We start from the raw sequence: 18865 nt of genomic DNA, 5'->3' as shown, positions 1-18865 counted from the left end.
ATTGTTAGCGGGGGGGACGGGGGACGGGACAAATGCAGCTCTACCTAGAGAGGGTTCCACACTGGAGGTGACATCTAAGAGAACACTATATCTCTTGCCATTGTGAAACAGGCTATGCCCACAGATAGGGCCATGAGCAGGGCCAACACCACTGCTTTTAGCGTATGAGCTGGCAGTATTGGAGAAAGTGATTCTGCAGTCATCTGTGCTTCAAACTATCCAATCCTTCAAATACTAACACCTTGAATAGAACCCAGTGCCTCACAGGTAACTAGTGCAATCCTTTCACAATTAGTGTTACAGTCCAACAGCTGAACAGCCACATTCTGCTCTTGCAGCAGCATCCAGACCAGTTTCAAGGGCAGTCCCATGTACAGTGCATTGCAGTAGCATAGTCACAAGGTTAGCCAGGCATAGATTTCTGAAGTTAGACTATTCTGATCCAAAAACAACCATGGCTTGCCACCCCAGTGTTGCCTGGGATGTTTCTGCACAGCATCTCCTAATTCCGATGGAACTGAGAGACACAGCCAAGTAGCACCAGCATACTGATAACACTGTGCTGCATATCTTCAGATGACACCTCTCAGTGTCATCATACAGATGTTAAATATCATGGGGGGCAGAATGGAACCCGGTGGGATCCAATAGCACAAGTGCTAGGGACCAAGCAGATGTTCGTGAATGCTATTTTCTGGTAGCAGTCCTACAGGAAAGAATGAAACAACTGTAACATGGTGCCCCTGACTCCCAATCCACAGAGCTGCTTCCGCAAGATATGGTATCATCTTCTCCCCAAAACGCAGTCTTCATTCTTCACCTTACTGTGCACATTCAAAATTGACTTTAGTTAAGCTGTTACATTTTACATAGCTGGACAGCAGTTTCCCTACAAAGAGTCTAAGATAGATAGATAGATAGATATAGATAGATAGATAGATAGATAGACAGACACACACACACACAAAAACTTATATTCCCATACTAACCCCCCTCTCCCAAAAAAGCAGAGAGGGAGAGTAGGAGAGAAAGAGAGAGAGAGAGGAACAAAGAAAGAAAGAAAGAAAGAAAGAAAGAAAGAAAGAAAGAGAAAGCTGGAAGTTAATTTTGTCCACTCCTGTTAATATTTCTGTAAACGCTTTCTCATCTTTAGAATAGTTTTCTTGAAGCATAACAATCAATACTCTGGCTTTGTTTGTAGCTATTCAGTTTTAAATGCTTTTAATCACTGCGGCAAGAAAAAGTAAACAGAAGAGTGTTCAGCACCCCTCATCATCTCAGTAGCCTATTTTCTGCATGGGCAGCTTTGTCCTTTAGTTTCTTCAGCATAGAACCTAATCATGTCGTCCCTAATTGTAAGTGATACATACTCGTACATCTGTTTTCTCTGTAGAGCCTTTTAGAATTCTCTGAAGGGCACAGGAAGGATGTGGGCTCCTTTTTAGATTCAAATGAGGCAAATTAGCCTTACATTGGGTGCCACAAAGTAATGCCTATGTTACATTTAAGCGTGAGAAAGCGGAAGGAAACACAACACACACCATTCCTATGTAGGTTAACAACTTTGCCAAAGTTCATTTTGCCTTCCCGCTCAAACTGATTTTAAAACCTCTGAGGTTTCTTTCTTTCTTTCTTTCTTTCTTTCTTTCTTTCTTTCTTTCCTCAAGGTAAGGAACGGTTGCCAAAGAGACACAGGGGAAAGTAAGAAAAAAGTGCAATAATTATGCAACAAAGAAAGTTAACTATCGTTTCACCTGTAGATATTTTTACATGCATTTACATGCATCAACAGAATGCACAGAACCTATTTAAATGCAGTGCTCTTGAAACAATTCCACACACTTGGGGATTGAATGGCATTTCATCTGTCCTTGTTGTGAACCCACGTGGTTTCACTTCAGCCCTAGTATTGCATCTCTGTAGGAAGCAAGGTAAGGTTGGGAGAGGGTCACAGCCCAATGAACTGCAAGATTCAGGGGTAAAACACATAATAACTGTATTTCACAAAGTCAGACAAATGGCGCATATCACCTGCTATTGTAAATCTCCAGTGGCAGGTTTGTCCCATGGCCTCAAGCAGAGATCATTTTCAGTCTTGCTACCAGAAATGGCCAGAACAGAAGATGAACCTTATACGTACATGCAAAAGCACCCAACCCACTGAGGCGCTGAAGTGGATCTTGCTCTTCTCCCGCACGTTGCTACAAAAATTGATTTTTTTTTAGTGACAATGGCCTGATTCGCATGCCACAGCAAGTCAAACCTTTGCTTAGTATGACCACATGAGCCTGCAGGCTTCCAGAGGAGAATGTGGTAATGGTTTTAGCTCTCCCTGGCAAATAATAAGCTGGAAAACCATAGTGCAAGCCTTTGATACAGCTCATGATTAGTCTGGAGAGAATGGTTTCAGACAACATGCCAAGCCATACGTTAATGCATGAGCACTAAGCTGCCACTGTGGTTGGTAACTGTGAGAAATGGATGCTGGACTAGATGGGCCTTTGCCCTGATCCAGCAGACTCTTCTTATGTTCACAGTAGTAGAATGAACAGGGAGGAGCAAATTAGCTGAACCTCCTCTCCTGGAGTCTACACACCCACACATTCATGCTAAGCCATGATTTGGAAAACTACTCGAGAAATGGGATTTGGAGATTAACTAAATTTGGAATTCCTGGGTACTGTATAATTTCCAGACCTTGTGATGAACATGCAATGCTTACTGAACATGCAACTGCTATGTAAAAGTATGCCATTCATTTGGTATAAGAAGAACTTGCTATTTAAAATGAAAGTGACTTTCTAATTTAGCGGGTTCAGATTACTAGGCACAGAGGCTGAGTCCAGGCTGAGTCCAATTAATCAAATTTCAAGGCCAAGAGTTGTCTGCTCCGTTTGTCTCTTCCTGTTTTCCCAAAGTAGAGCAGGTCCCAGTCACAAATTTTACACTAAATACTGGCACTTCCATATTACTATTGCCTTACACTGGCAGTTAGCAGAGGAGCACATATAGCCATGCTATACCTCAGGCACAGCAGGATTTCTCAGAGCTCATTGTAAGTTTTTTTTATAAAATTAAATTTGAGAATTCCCCACTTCAAAGCGTGAAATGCGATGACTGATAAAAGTAGCGAGGAGAAGAAATGAGTCTGAGGAGAACAGCACAGTTTCAGATTAAATGCAACTAGTCGTCCAAGCAAGTTAGAAAAAAACTAATCATGTGAAGTTAATAGGTATGCATCTTGTAATTAAGCCTTAATTTAAAATTATCTTTCTTCAAATACTTCTCTAGGCAAGAACCCTATAATTATGCCTGCATATATATATATATATATATATATATATATATATATATATATATGCATGTCATAATAAAATGCCAGTCATATGATTTTCACATACATTTAACTTTAACAATTATTTATGAAAATGGGAATAGGAAAGGCATATATTGGTGCACAGGATTTTCCAACAGGACTAAAAAGGGCAGAGTGAGAGTAAGTGTAAACTTTCTCTTTCTCTGTGTGTACACAATGTATGCAAGGTTCTCTTTCCCCCAAAGTCAAAGGTTCCTCTCAGTGAATTGGGTTAGACAGAATCAGGGGTCAGGTGGCCGTTACTGCCAAGTTCATTCCATTGAACATTCACTCATACAACTTGGGGTGTGGGAGCCCCAAGTACCCAATGTTTGGTGTAAGAGTCAAGTTGTGTCTCACAACAATTGTATTCCATTTTCTTTGTGCCATTTGAACACAGCTCTCATTAAAAACTGATCTCTCCCAGCACAGGTAGTTTAACAGTGGTGAAGATGACATGTGCGGGAGGTACAAATGGAGCAGCAGAGACATGTGCCCAGGGGTTCAGAAGGAAAAGGAGATGGGGAGCGTGAAACCACCAAGTCTCAACTCAAAGCCTGTCTCAGAAAGAAGGAGTGGGCAAACCGGAGAAAGGTAGTTAAGAAGCTGAGTACCACAGTGGAAGGGCAGGTAGTAGTAATATAATTTATTTATACCCCACCCATCTGGCTGGGTTTCCCCAGCCCCTATGGGTGGCTCCTAACAGAATTAAAAGCACAATAAAACATCAAACATTAAAAACCTCCCTAAACAGGTAGGATCAATTATAGGTGCTGAGCAGAGAGAAATATGGTAGTAAGAGATAAGCAAGGTATGAGTGCATCTAAAGAACAATGTTTATGCAATTTAATCACATTTCAACTAGGAAGTGCCCGTATCCTCCAGTAACTCTAGGCATTCATTCTTCTTAACAATGAATCCCTTAGCCCTAGTACACTTGTTTGTGAGGTACAATTTCCTGCTGTGTTCCATGATACAGTGGTACCTCGGGTTACAGACGCTGCAAACCCAGAAATAGTACCTCGGGTTAAGAACTTTGCTTCAGGATGAGAACAGAAATCGCGCTGCAGCGGCACGGTGGCAGCAGGAGGCCCCATTAGCTAAAGTGGTACCTCAGGTTAAGAACAGTTTCAGGTTAAGAACAGACCTCCAGAACGAATTAATTTCTTAACCTGAAGTACCACTGTATAGTTATAACCCCCTATCCCTCTTCATTACCAACAGGCATTAAGTACTAATTGCCCCATCTGTTGTGCATTCTACAATTTCCAGATTATTCAAGGATTCATATTCATGAATTTAGGTTTCCTCTATAACCTTTAGAATAAGAACCAATCTATGTAATTAGCACATTAATTACAGCTTAATCACATACTCAGTGATGACATGCACAATGACCTTACCTCTTGAATTAAATACTTCATAATGCTTATTCATAGCACCCCACATATAATCTCAATAGCTACTAGTTTATATTAAAGCAGTTTTCCTTTATGTTCCACATTCATGAGATACATGTACATAAGGCATAAGCAACAAACCTAATGTAGCAATACCAGCAAACCTAAAATGCTGATTTGCAAAGTGAATTGTATCCTAATAGCCAATAATGACATATAATCTATAATAAAATTTATAATATACTTTAAAATAGCCCCCCAATGATAAGCTCTTTCAAGGTGGGGATCAGAAACCCAAAATCACACCTAATTTAAACCCCTAAGTACCACACACCTCATTTCAGGGGGAAAGTTCTTATTGGAGAACATTCAGCACAGCCTTTTCTCATCAAAAGAATAGAGTTCTCAAAATATTTGGAAACATTTTGGTAAGCAATACAACTTTCATTTTTAAAAGGTGTACTCAACAAGAACAGATATTGGTTCAGCTTTTGTGGCTGGAAGTAAACATTATTAAGTCAACTTGTGTAGGACAGGACAGCATGTATCTGAAACTGAGTGTAAATGGCTATCAGATTTTGAAGAGCTGGAATCACTGCATCAAGCTCATCAATTTTGTTAACAGTTAAACCAAATAGTTTTAATCAGAGTTTGAATAAATGTGCAATTACTTTTGGGGAAAGAAACTTTCATTTTTAAAACAAAATATTATCAAGGAACTAGAACAGAATCCAAATCAAGACAAAATATGAAAAAACAGAATGAATCACGTAACACACAAACACACACTATTTTCTCATAGCCATTTGGGTTGTGAAAAGACTAGGAAAACCTGGTATGACCTTTTTCCAATGCCAGTGGCATTTAATTTAATTGATTATCTGCATATTCTGAGTAACAATCATGCTAATTACCCATGGGGTTTAAAGCAATCAAAGTACTGATGAGAAAACAGAGTGGCACATGTGTCTGCGTACAGGCAGCCTGTGTTGATATTTAAATGCAGATCCTCTATAGTACAGTTGTCTTGAACAGAGGAGCCATGTCTGCAGCTGTCACATCAGCTGACAAGGGATCATTACTGCTATTTACATACAGCTGACAATTAAATAAATTTCCTATGGAAGCAGAGCAAACATTGACACTTATGTGAAAAATACCTTTTTTCTGAAGGTATTTCACATTCTTGTGCACAGAAGAAAACAGTGCCAGCTCTGTAAAAGTTCATCTGCATACTTTGCTGTAAACCTGAAATAATTCAAAAATACTTTTAGAACAACAGGTGATTGCACAAATTCAAGTTTTAGACTGGGATAGCTATTTTGCCTTCCCCAAACCAATGGATTAATGAAATATGAGTTGAACCTCCTATAGTTTGGAAATAAACTGAAGGTTTGTGAACACACAGACACACACAGACACAGACACACAGACAGACAGACAGACACACACACGATAAATCTCTTTAGTTAGATCTTCCCAGATTACCAGGTACATGTATGAATGCAAATAAAAAAATATTACAAACTACACTTAAGCATCTGGACTGAATTCAAATATACCCTGAATACTACAAAGAAAATATACGTTGAGCATTTGAAGAGTCATAGTAAATGGATCTATTTATTTATTCTGCATATAAGATTTTCTGTATTTCCTCATGCGTAGTTGTCTTCGAATCTAAGTCAGTTTATATTCCACATGATAAACAGGATTATAACTGGAGAGCTAACATATAAACCAAGAGGAGGGATAGCCCTTCAGATGATGTTTAATTCCAACTTTCCTCATCCCTGACCAATAGCTATGCTGACTGGGGCTGATGGAGTCCAACAACATCTGGAGGAAGAAAGATTAGCCAACTTTGAGATAGATGAATGAGTTTGAGAAATTTGCTGGTTTAAACCTTGCTTTAGCAACAAGCTCAGGACCAAAAGAAAGGTGACGTTATTCGCTCATTTACTAATTGCAGAAATGTTTTTAACAGTGCAATGCTGTTCAGTAGTATGTACCACTGAGTTCAATGGGGCCTACTCCCAGAGTAGCGTGTACAGTTCTGCTGCTCCTAAATAGCTGCTGCAGGAGGCCCCATCTGGATTGGAAATTGGGGAAGGTTTTTTTTACTCCTTTGCCCCTGCAATATGAGAATAACAACACCAATCTACTTTAGTGGGCTGTTCCTAAGATAATGTGAGCTGCTTTGTACATTTGGAAAGTACAATATGCTTCTCAAGTTCTATACAACAAAATGGCTCTAACAGTGCAATCCTAACTATAGAAAGTGTGTAAGTTACATGAGTTACGCTAGTGTAAGATACCCCATCCCAAACTTCATTCAGGAGAAGTTTGACTGACACTACCATTTGCCAGCTGAATTCTGCTGGGTTACTAGATCACGTGTCCTAGCTGAAAGGGGTCTAGAATAGGTATGTCTTTCCTTACCCCACCCTGCACTGACCATGTCCCTTTTTGGGGCCTTTGGTCAGTATAAATTCTACCAACTTAAATTCCACCAGCTGAGCTGAGCTGAGGGCCTTACTCTGGCACATCACCAGCTTAGCCAGGGTGAAGGACTTCTACTGGTGTAGCCCCAGCTAAGCCAGGAAGACCTAGGATCCACTGAATCCCAGCTCCCTTATCCTGGCAGGTCGTGGGTTTGAATTGCACTGTTAGTTATTTCCTGAAACGAAGAAGGGATAAAGTTTCAGGCTTAGGTGCACCTTCCCCTGCTCTTCATTCCCCCTTCCACTCCACTTGAGTAGAAAGCAATCCAGCCCCAATACTGTGCCTCTCCAGATTTGCCTCTACAGTGGTACCTCGGGTTACATATGCTTCAGGTTACATACGCTTCAGGTTACAGACTCCACTAACCCAGAAATATTACCTTGGGTTAAGAACTTTGCTTCAGGATAAGAACAGAAATCGTGCTCCGGCGGCGGCGTGGCAGCAGTGGGAGGCCCCATTAGCTAAAGTGGTGCTTCAGGTTAAGAACAGTTTCAGGTTAAGAACGGACCTCCGGAACGAATTAAGTACATAATCAGAGGTACCACTGTAAGGTGGTAGGTAGATATATTGAAATATATGGTGCAGCAGCCCCTAAATCATATCACACTAGTATTGGAAATACTAATCCAAACAAGGGTGGAAAAAAGGGAGTACAGCTAAAATAAGAGTGATGCAAGTTTCAAAATCGCACTGATTAATAATAGATAGTACACTTGGGGATTTTACTACTGATTTATTGAGATTTAAATAAATAAACCATCGTAATGGGTTGAGATGGCAAATAATTTAAAAGCATCTCCTCCCCCCCTCCCCTTAGCCACTGCTAAGGCTCTTGTTAGTAGTGGTAAAGTGTACAAAATGCATAAACAACAAAAATAATCTCACTTCTGGAAAAATAAGGCTTCTCTCCCACCTCTCAACGCAAAACCTTAACAATGCAGATACAGACAAACCTAATACTTAGAAATGGATGATCTGTCAGCACGTTAAAGAGAAAACGTTATTTTAAAAATGGAAAAGAAAGAAGCCACAATTTCTGGGGTCTTTCTAGAATTCAAGCCACTTCTGAGCATATTAAAGAGAAGTGTTATTAAAGAAAGGACAAGAAAGAAACCATAATTTCTGGGGCCAATCTACAGTTCAAGCCACTTCTAAGGATATTAAATGGAAACTATATTTGGATTTCAGTGAGCAAAATCTGTTCGGTTTTGTGGCAGGTTTTTTGTTTTTTTAACCCTTAGCACAGCGCCCCCACAAGTACAAAGCAGAAGATATTCTATTCTATTAAAATCCTCCAAAGATGTCAGATATGCAAGATGTTATTCAGGCTGGTTGCCAAGCTCTCCAGAAATACCCACCAACCCTGTTCCTTCATATTGCAACTTGCCCACAGATTGCACATCAAGGAAAAATCAAGTTATGTGCTCTTAACTGGGTTCATGCTAGATGTATCACAGTTTCACTGCAACATCATGGTGATCATGGTGTTTGCTCTGTGTCAAAAGCAGTGGCAGCACTGGGCTCCCCTGTGCCATATCTCCCCACATGGCAAGGGTCCTTCAGACGTTGAATTCCAACTTCTAGCAGCAGCATGGGCAACAGCCAGGGATGGTGGGAACTTGAGCCCAACAATATCTGAAGAGGCACAGCCTCTCTCCCCCAACCCCATATAGGATGTGATTCTGTGCTGGCACAGCTATTGAGGCAGACTTGGCTTTAAAATCAAAGCTTTCCACAAAGTGAGAGCTTTAAAAGAAGGGGAGATAAAGATGAGAAGTCCAGAGTTTGCCCCATAATGTGGGTGGCATGAAATATATTTGGGACATGTCATGGTGGATATATAATCCTGAGCCACTCTTGACAGCGAAGTCTCAGCATGAATGTGTGTGTCAACATACTGTGTACCTAGAACATAACTTAGGGGCATTAATTAAAATGGATCTGGTCTGAGTAAAATTTAGTTGACCACCACTCATAAAGTTGGGCACACTGAGATCCAGATCACTGTCAGAAAGCAGCTGAATTCTAGAGCACAGACGTCTGCCAACATGCCAGTGACAGCTTCCTTTTTGGGGCTAACCAACAGCTTTAAGGGGGTGCTTCTTCATAAGGTTTATGGTAAGGGGGGAAAGGCTTGCCCTCCTTCCCCATGTTCCACGGCCCCAATCCTGGTCTTCCCTCCTCCCCTATTAATGCTATTTAGAATAAAATAACTGGACATATTAAATTTAATCCCACTTTGAATGTTGCATCTGATTCAACCCTCAGGCAGAGGCATTCACATTACTACCTACCCAGTGTTTACAGCTGGAGATGCCAGAGACTGAACCTAGGGACTTCTGCCTTGCAAAACACATGTCTTACTATTGTGCTATGGTTTTCCCCTGCTTCATTTTGGGGGCCTTCATTTTGAAAATGGCTACTGGTAATTGGCTAAGGATGCTATACTGATGGAGGGTTAAGATACCAAATGTTTATTATAAATAAAATCCTACATTGAATAAGTATTTTTGTTCCTATTCACAGTATTTAAAATACTGAATAGGCATTAGAAAGAATGCAGAATCATCCTTTGAAACAGTATTAATATAAAACTTTGCACCAATATCATACTAGATAAGCTTTTCTACCTTATGATTTATATGAACAAATCCTATCAATGACCACAACTATCTTGCCCATAATTATCTTTCTTCAGTACTACCATCAGAACCAAATAATCCTTGAGAAATGAGACAATACGCAGGAAAACATCCTAAGTCCAAGTGCTATGCATACATAGAACAGATGCTTCTTTTTAAATAGCTATGATGAAAGTCCTCCTGGGAATTTTTTTTTTAACCTAGCACATGAGCATCATTATTCCAGTTCCTGTTACTGGTCAGCTGGGATGCTTTCCCAGGCTTCTGCCTTAATTTGAGCTCAGCAACCTGATTAATAAGCAACCCTATAAAAAGATTTCATCATGTGTTATTCATTTTTTTTTAAATCACACCAAGCTCCAATGCTGTTTTCATAATTCATGTGCCAAAGAGATTAAAAGAAAAACCTGGAGAGATCTTTTAGTCAGCAAGCAATGTGTAGTTTTGTCACTGAGGCCACATCCTTACTGTTGAGGTTGTGCATATGAGCGTACAGAAAAGCCATAAATATATTTAAATAAATCACATAATTATGTCAAGGCACTAGTATGCCATGCTTAGTGATATGGAAATGAATCTATGTTGCTTTTGCAGAGCAATCCTACTGAACGGTTGTGTAGGGTGAAAACTGATGGCAGAGGATGTAAGATCTCCAAAGTCCTGCTAAGCAGGCAGCAAAAGGGTAGAAGAGAGAGCAAAGTGGTGCTTGTGATTTCCCCCCCCCCCCATGGGCTATTTTTTTAGTTAATAGATACATGGCATTTAACACTTATAAGACTCAGCTATATAGAGAAAACACCCTCTTCAGCATGCTGGAGATAATGCAAGGTAATTGGCATGACTTTCCATATGTGATGGACATGGGAATTTGTGCAGCCATTTGGGGAAAGGTTATTTACAGAAATAAGCAAAAGTATGAATCACAATGTACAATGCAACCCATGCCTAGGTTTATTAACATTTTTTAAATCACTCAAATTATTGCACAAGGAACTTATCACTTTTATTCTGGTAGCAGCATGATTGCTCATAGCAAAAATATAAATAAAAAATTGGAAAGGACTGGATCATCTACACATCACACAATGGAAACAGAACGTATGGATATTGCTTTATCTGAAAAACTAAGAGAGTCCATGCCCTGAATGATGGCAACTGATACGGACGATTTTGCTGAAATATGGCACCCCTTTTATAAAGTATTCAAATGAACACTCTGATGACTGGCAACTACCATCTACACATAGATTTATTACTCTTCTGTCCAGGGAGAGGGGTAGGAGGGGAAAAAACCCAATTGTTTAGACACTAATATCTTTCACCTCTTTCCAAGCCTCTAACAAGAGTTACTAATTTCAGTCAGCACACTGATGGACAAAAAGTTGAATTATATGGGAAGTCCTATCCTCCAATGAGAAATCTGCATGGATCATCTCTAGGGAGTTTTATATGTCATTGTCTGATATAACAAGGAGTAACATTATACAAAATCAGTCCTCTATAAAAAAAGACATGGTACAAGAGATAAGAAACAGATGCAGTATGTCAGTCTCCACACTGTTACAAAATCATTTATATCAACCTTTTAAAAATAGTTCTATCTGAACCATAATACTAGTTTGCATGATGCCATAGGAAATTTCTTTTTTAAGGCAAACCTTTATAATATCCCTCCCTTAGATTTTAGCTCCAAGGCTTTTAAGTACTTTATAAAAGCCACAGCACAATAAGTGGAAGCTGTTTCAGAAATTAAACTGTCTAGTGCATTCCTTGCCTCAAGGCTCAGCTTGATTTCTTTCAAGACTTCTCATTATAACCCAAAAGTCTTCATGCAAAACTAAAATAAAGGAAAATACAAAAGGAGGAAAATACTGCCCACACCAGTAACCAAATTATAGGTTTCCTATCTAAGTAGAAATTAAAGCAGAACAGTTGAAACAATTTAATGGGCACAACTGCAAAAGCGTAAGATATAGAGTTGCTTACCAGAATTTCCCCCCTGTAAACAGAGCAAGTTTTTATTCACCACATTTTTTCAAGAGCTTCTGTAAGACTGGACCTGCAACAAAAGAGGGAATTGCTCAGTTATGTACTTCCATCATTATTTACTTACACAGTGCCGAACAACTCTGGTGTTTCTAACAAAACTCCTTTTATAACAATCTTTGGATCAGGCTGTGCACCAGTGATGGGACTGGAGCATAACACCAACACAGGGAGTTGACCTGTTTTTCATTTTTTTTAAAAATGCCGCTATAGAGTTACCAACGGCCAAGAGAGCAGAACCAGTGGATGAAGGCATTGTCCAATCTTTCTTTCACAGTATTGATTTTTCCTCTTTGTAAAAGGTATACTTGGGATTGAGCGTTATTAACAAAACATATGGTCTGTGATAAAACCAAAAATAACGTACCCTTCAAAATTACAATGCCGACATAATTGGAATTTTCACATATTGTTAAAAGGCCCCATCCAGCAAGGGAAAGTGTTACAATAAATACAATTAATTCCTTCAGACCTGCTCAGTTATTGGCATGTTGGTGTTTCACATAGCAATAAAGTGTCTCAATCATGTGCAACAAAGTAGTTGTAAGAATGGAAGTCTGCAAATTGCTTTCCCACACTCAGCAAATTGTTACAGCTGCAATTGTATCTTTTTGTAAAGTTACAGTTTGCTGCAACTGGTTTACCCTTTATCGTTATACAAAATCAAAAAATAAGCAATACAATAAGTCTATGATCATAACTGGAAACAATTTTCCAGTTACTGAAGGCCATACAAACAGACATGGCATAACTTGGGCACTGTAAGAAGTAAGAACGGTAAAATGAACAGGTGCCACTATTTCACCAAAGTTAACTAATTTTTTCATGGCAGCTACTTGAGTTCTTTCCTTGGGCTATATACATAGACAGAACAGCTTGCAGTGCAGACAAGCAGCGCTGTCAGAACAATTTTTATGGCAATAATCATTGGGGAAAAGAAGAGCCTGTGTCTTGTGGTAGTATAAGATTTGAGAAACAGAGCAAACAAGATCTTGGAGTGGTTGGAGAATGAGGTACAATGCCATTGAATGCCTGAAGATTAAGGAAGAGAACAGAGGTACAGTACATTCTCTACGGTTAGTTCAAAACTGTTTCCTCAGCATTGAGAGAAGGATAACAATTGTGTTTAAGGTACACATGACTAAAGACTGAAGGCATAATCCTGCTTGGCCACAAAGGCCCAGTTCACAGATCCCATTAATTAAACATAGGTTTAAATTAACTATGCTTTAATGTGAATTAGCAGAGTACTTGTTCCCAGGGCACACCTCCTGCTACTGCCATGAAGCAAAGCAGAGTGTCTGTGTCATGGGTAGGAAAACTAAGGCCCGGGGGCCGGATCTGGCCCAATCGCCTTCTAAATCTGGCCTGCGGACGGTCCGGGAATCAGCATGTTTTTACATGAGTACAATGTGTCCTTTTATTTAATATGCATCTCTGGGTTATTTGTGGGGCCTGCCTGGTGTTTTTACATGAGTAGAATGTGTGCTTTTATTTAAAATGCATCTCTGGGTTATTTGTGGGACATAGGAATTCGTTCATCCCCCCCCCCCAAATATATATAGTCCAGCTCCCAACAAGATCTGAGGGACAGTGGACCAGCCCCCTGCTGAAAAAGTTTGCTGACCCATGGTCTGTGTCATCTGGCAGAGTTGTGTCATCTCAACCTAGGCTTATGGTTTGTTTTCCCCAAAAAACCATGAGTGGTGTGTCAAGAACCCTTGGTTACCGCATGTAGTTTGTTGGGGAAGAATCAACCCAGCAGCCCAGGTTTTGATAACATTGGTTTGGTTTGTTTATGATACGGAAACAGCAGCAGTGCAGAAGGAGCACCATGGGGACACCTGTACACGGTGTACTAGCAAGCTTCTTATTCACATTAAACCATTGTTTGTTTCAAACTGTAGTTTAATTTGACCTGTGAACCAGGCTATAGACCGGCTTCATTAGAGGTCAGTATGGCTCTTTTCTCACCCATGCCCACTCCACATATGCTCTGCCACAGCTCAACTATTCATTTCAAGGAGAGGCTCTCTTGAGATGCACAATAAAGCAATCCAGGAACTGCATTTTCCTTAAGCCCCTACATGAAATACTGTTACTCTGAAAAGTGCCTTATTTATTTCCCCTTCCCCTGGAAAAATGTATTGCTGGCTTTAAGAAAAAAATACTATGGCAATGAACAGCATAAGATCAACAACAAAAACCCAACCCGAAAGTACAAAATTCATCACAAAAATCAGTAAACCAGCTTATTACACCAAATAACACATCTCAAGGAAAGTGTGCGTGGTTCTATAGAAGCCACGAGGCAGTCATGGCGTTTCCTTGAAGTGAACATTCATGATACAATCTAGAGTGTGAGGAGAGCTGCTGAGTACCTAGGGCAGATGTTGGGGAGGCAAGAGTTATAGTGGTCTTTATATATCTCAGGGTATGGTCTGAATGAAGGCACGTGAGGTCACTGCCTCTGTCTGATCAGTGCTTGGATGAGAGATTGCCTGGAAACCACATGTATTTCCACCTTGCGTTCCATGACGAAAGAAAGGCAGGATATGAATGTAAATACATAAATATGCAAGATAAATACATAAATAAATAAAATGGAGTCTCTGCATGAGTGGCAAGAGTGCTTCACAGGGGAGTTTTTTAAATATATTTTGAATGGCATATGTAAAAAGAGTTCTATTATCTATGTTTTAATCACACACACACACACACACACGAGATATGACTTCATCCCACATTAGCATGCCCTGCAATTAAGATTCTCCTTGGAGGTTAGTCTTTGGGTCCTTCTTTAGATGTTAGGCAGGTTGTAACCTGTGACAGCTGCCCTGCCTGTGACACTCTCTCCACAGGGAGGTTTTCCAGCATCTTCTGGGTATCAGGTAAAGACTTCTGGGGTGGGGGCAGATCTTTTTGTTGCTGGCTTTTACAGTGTGTTTTAACTTGACTTGCAATTGTTTGCATCCTAAGAATCACAAAGTGAATTCTTGAATTGTGTAAAATGAGAGTTTCCCTCATGCAAAATGCCTCTGTCTGGTTTTGGGTAATTCCTTCTTCCAACACCAGCTCCCCATGCCGTTCTCATGCTGTTCAGGAACCTTTTCACAGCACAAAGGGGAGGGTGTTCAGAGGGAAAGGAAAAAAAACCCTTCCATGAGCTTCTATTTGTGTATTTTTTCTTCTTCAAATCTAAGCCATCCTTTTTCTGCTGCTTTGTTTTATTTTGATTTTTTAAAATGTATTATGGTCATGTTTAAATAATATGTTGGCTATGGTTGAATAATACGCTCCTAGAGGCTTTGCAAGAATGAAGTAGAAATCTTTTATTTTTGTACTTGATTTTTGTTTCAAGTACAGTACCCAAAAACAGTGATCAACAAATTATGATGTTGTAACTTAAGAACATCCGGCACAACCCACTGTATTCAGGGATGTTCATCCCCTACCATATTGGACTTGTGTTTTCTGAACTACTAGTAACAAGACTAGTGGCTTTTTTTTAAAAAAAAAAGAATATGCTGACAAACCAATGGAGTGATATCTGATTTGTTCAGCAAACTATAGAGTCGGCACATAAATTAAGTATGAAAAGAGCTGTGGTGTATGTACAGAATAAACAATAAGTAGTGTATTCTTATAGACTAATGCTGATTCACTTATTTTTGGGAGGCCAGATTACTATTTCAGAGTGTATTTTGTGACAGATCAGCACTGAAGTAGATAGAAAACACAGATAAAGAAATATATAGATATATATTATGAGCCAAAGCCTCAACGTGTGCATTTCTACTGTCCACCGCTCCCCAGCTATAAACACTAAGGAGAAAGAATTTTCCCATGTCTAATAGATATGAAAACCAAGGCAACAACTATATTTTCCCCTGACCTAGAATCCTTATACCCCCAAACCACAGTGAAAGGAAAGTCTAAAGATAAATGAGACGTTTTATTACTTGATTTCATTCAGATCACATTATGCAAAGCAGAAAACAATAATTACTGGAATTTCTTATTTCCCTCTGACTTCTTCCTGTTCTGCTCAGAAACTCTAATAAATTTGCAAATAATTATCTTGCTTATGTTAATTAGCTTGTTAGCTACACAGTAGCTCAGCTTTTGCAAAAGAAAAATGCTTGCCGTAACTGCCAATGAAATTGGTTAGATAACCTCACCTTTTTTTTTAATTTTAAAAAATGGAACAAATCTGAAGAAAAGCCGAATACAATATTGTATGATATATTCAGATTCCAAGAGGCAGCCCTTACAGTGGTACCAAGATATTTTTGTTTGCAAGTCTGGGCCATGCTAATGCAGAAGATATTGGTTCAGATGTAATGCTCCAGGCATCATAAACCATGGTTTATGAAACCAGGAACATGCACAGGGCTCACATCTCCCCCTCTCTCCTCAAAATGTGGAACCCTGGTTTAATGTTGGTAAATTAACCAGAATAGTTCTTCCCAGCTTAAAAAGTATGGTTTATTAAATCTGGAATGGAAAACCGAAACCATGAAACGCTGAAGGCCACTGAATCTGATTTAAGCAACTCTGACGCATGGCCCTCAGGGTCCCTTCCAATTCTACAGTTTCATGATTCTAAGAAACAACTCTAGATCAGTAAGTTCCTCTGCCCCCTTCCTCCTCACTCCCAAACTCTGGATTTGGAATATTAATCAAGTTGAAGCATTCCCTAATATTATTTCTATTATTATGCACTGTAAATCATTTGTATTGCTACCAAATGATGATGCAAATGAGTGCTCTAATTTGTAATTATATTATCTATGTTATGTTTTTATTGTTAGCCACCTTTAGTGCTTTGTGTGTGGGGAAAAAGCACAAGCTATCTCTGGGAATACAGTTCTCAGTTTTTGCTGTTATGTTGCTACTCATTTTATGGGTAGCAGCTAAAAACAGTCCAGAAGAAGCACTGATAAGGACAGATCAATATTTGTTCCCCATAATGGTATTATTATATTATTGTGATTATTTGTTTCATTTACGAATCATTTCCTATGAAGCATTTCAAAGTGATTTTGCAAAACAATTAAAAATAAATTAACAATTGCATACATAATAACAAGTTCAAATCCAATATGAATACAAAAGGAATTTTCCACCTAGAGGGCACCAACATATGCTGAAAAGACAAACGTAATCGTAACCATGAAAGATGCTTAGCAGAACTGGAAAGGCTTGGGCCCTTTATGATTCTAACAGATATATGTTGCTTTAGATAATGATAACACCTATTATTATTTATTAGATCTTTAGATTGCCCTTAATTCCAAAGGATTCCAGAGAGAATGACAAAGCAATACAAAAACCCAGCTCACATTGAAATAAAAATTGATGTACAATTGAAACAGGGATGGCTAACCTCTCTGGATATTACTGAACTACAACTCCCATCAGTAGCATAGAGCATGGCCAGGAATGATGGAAGCTGTAGTCTGGCAGCATCTGGAGGGCCACAGGTTCTCCATTCTTGCTTTAAAACAATAATTGCAATAATTAAGGTTCTATAATATGAAAAAAGCCCAAACCGAAAGGTAGGATCAGTAGGGTGATTCCAAACACAGCAACCAGGAATCTTCTGAGGGAAATTATCTCTTTCCCCAAGCTTCAGCAAACTGTAACATCACAACAATATTACTATATACAGCAAGTCTAGACAAGCCAGATCTTTCTCCTGACAATGCAAAATGTTATAGTGGTGAAATCAAGATAGCAAGACAAACTGCTTTCCTTGTTTTAGGTAGATGTCAGGTGCTATCACGTAGGATAGTTTTCATATGACAAAAATGCACCCTTGAAAAACAAAGAGAATACTATACATATCTTAACACATCTAAGAACTGCAATGATAAACATTTCATAATGAAGTAGATTATGTTTAAGATCAAGTGGCAAACACAACTGTATCACATAATTAAGTGGTGAGGAACTGGTCATGGATGAAATAGGGCCTGCAAATGAACACTACTGCACACTACTGAATCATGGCCTTAAAATGAATAGAAGAAATGTCTATGCAACCTTCTCTTAAGTGGCTTCAGAGTACCGCAGATACTGCTAGAAACACATGAAAATACCAGGCATGTTTTATAGTATCCTTCTCACTCCAGGTAGCACTACGGCTTCCAGCCATAGACAGTTGCAAGTATGTAGGAGTCGGCAAGAAAGTGAATGAGAACCCAAAGTCTCAGTGGCAGAGGAAGTCTCCAGGCCACCTGGGGTGGGTGGGTGGATCTGCGTTCACAGCATTGTGCATTGGACACCATGGGGCCAACATATTGGGCTGAATGCCTGGGCCCATACTCCATGATTTGGCCTAAGGGGTATGACATGCGATGGCCTGCTGCCTTGGCTGACGTTGTGCATTGCAGTGGTGGGTTCCCCAGATGCCCTGATCATAACTGTAATGATAATTATATGGTCAGAACCGTTGGAATGACAGAACAGGAGCAGTGCTTTGGAGCCTGCACAAGTCAATCACACTTGGAAGAAAATGAACAGGGTAGTGCAGCGCGGAGTGTTGGCACTCTAGGGTCAGGTGATTTGTCACCTTGGCATTAGATTTGACAATGGGGCTCTATACAGACCCACTGGGGTGCACTTTCTGCAGGGGGAAATGAGGGCTAGCTGCTCAGTGTGTGTAATAGCAGCAGGGATTGGTTGAAGATGCAATTGGTTTGGCAGTGAGTCAGTGGGAAGGGACTAACTTGTGTGGTGGATAAAGTATTAGGTTGGATCCTTAGTCTGTATGGATGGTGGGCTGAGAGCGCGCCCCCCCCCCGGTCCAAGAAATCAAGGTATCCTGTTAAATGAATCCAGGGTGGGGGTGCTTCTGTCCAGACACCCAGATGGGCGCTGAAGGGCCACAGCATCACCAATATTGAGCGGGA

The 18865-nt window shown here is 39.8% G+C and overlaps 1 protein-coding gene across 13 annotated transcripts in view; it reads right to left on the bottom strand.

Annotated features, from left to right (window-relative positions):
• FYN (FYN proto-oncogene, Src family tyrosine kinase) overlaps positions 1-18865 on the bottom strand; it is a 112967-nt gene that overhangs the window by 44430 nt on the left and 49672 nt on the right. For 6 of the 13 annotated variants that reach the window (XM_077926079.1, XM_077926078.1, XM_077926084.1 and 3 more), the window contains 2 exons: positions 11889-11961; positions 5916-6003 (listed from right to left, as the gene is read on the bottom strand). The exons of 1 other annotated variant lie outside the window; for it this stretch is intronic. The gene's annotated coding sequence lies outside the window, so the exon portion shown is untranslated. The remainder of the gene's footprint in view (positions 1-5915; positions 6004-11888; positions 11962-18865) is intronic. 6 more of the 13 variants (XM_077926082.1, XM_028723197.2, XM_028723201.2 and 3 more) reach the window with 1 other exon arrangement.

This window comes from Podarcis muralis, chromosome 3 (assembly GCF_964188315.1).
Source record: "Podarcis muralis chromosome 3, rPodMur119.hap1.1, whole genome shotgun sequence".
Lineage (NCBI taxonomy): Eukaryota > Metazoa > Chordata > Lepidosauria > Squamata > Lacertidae > Podarcis > Podarcis muralis.
This window is presented reverse-complemented; position numbering and strand designations above follow the sequence as displayed.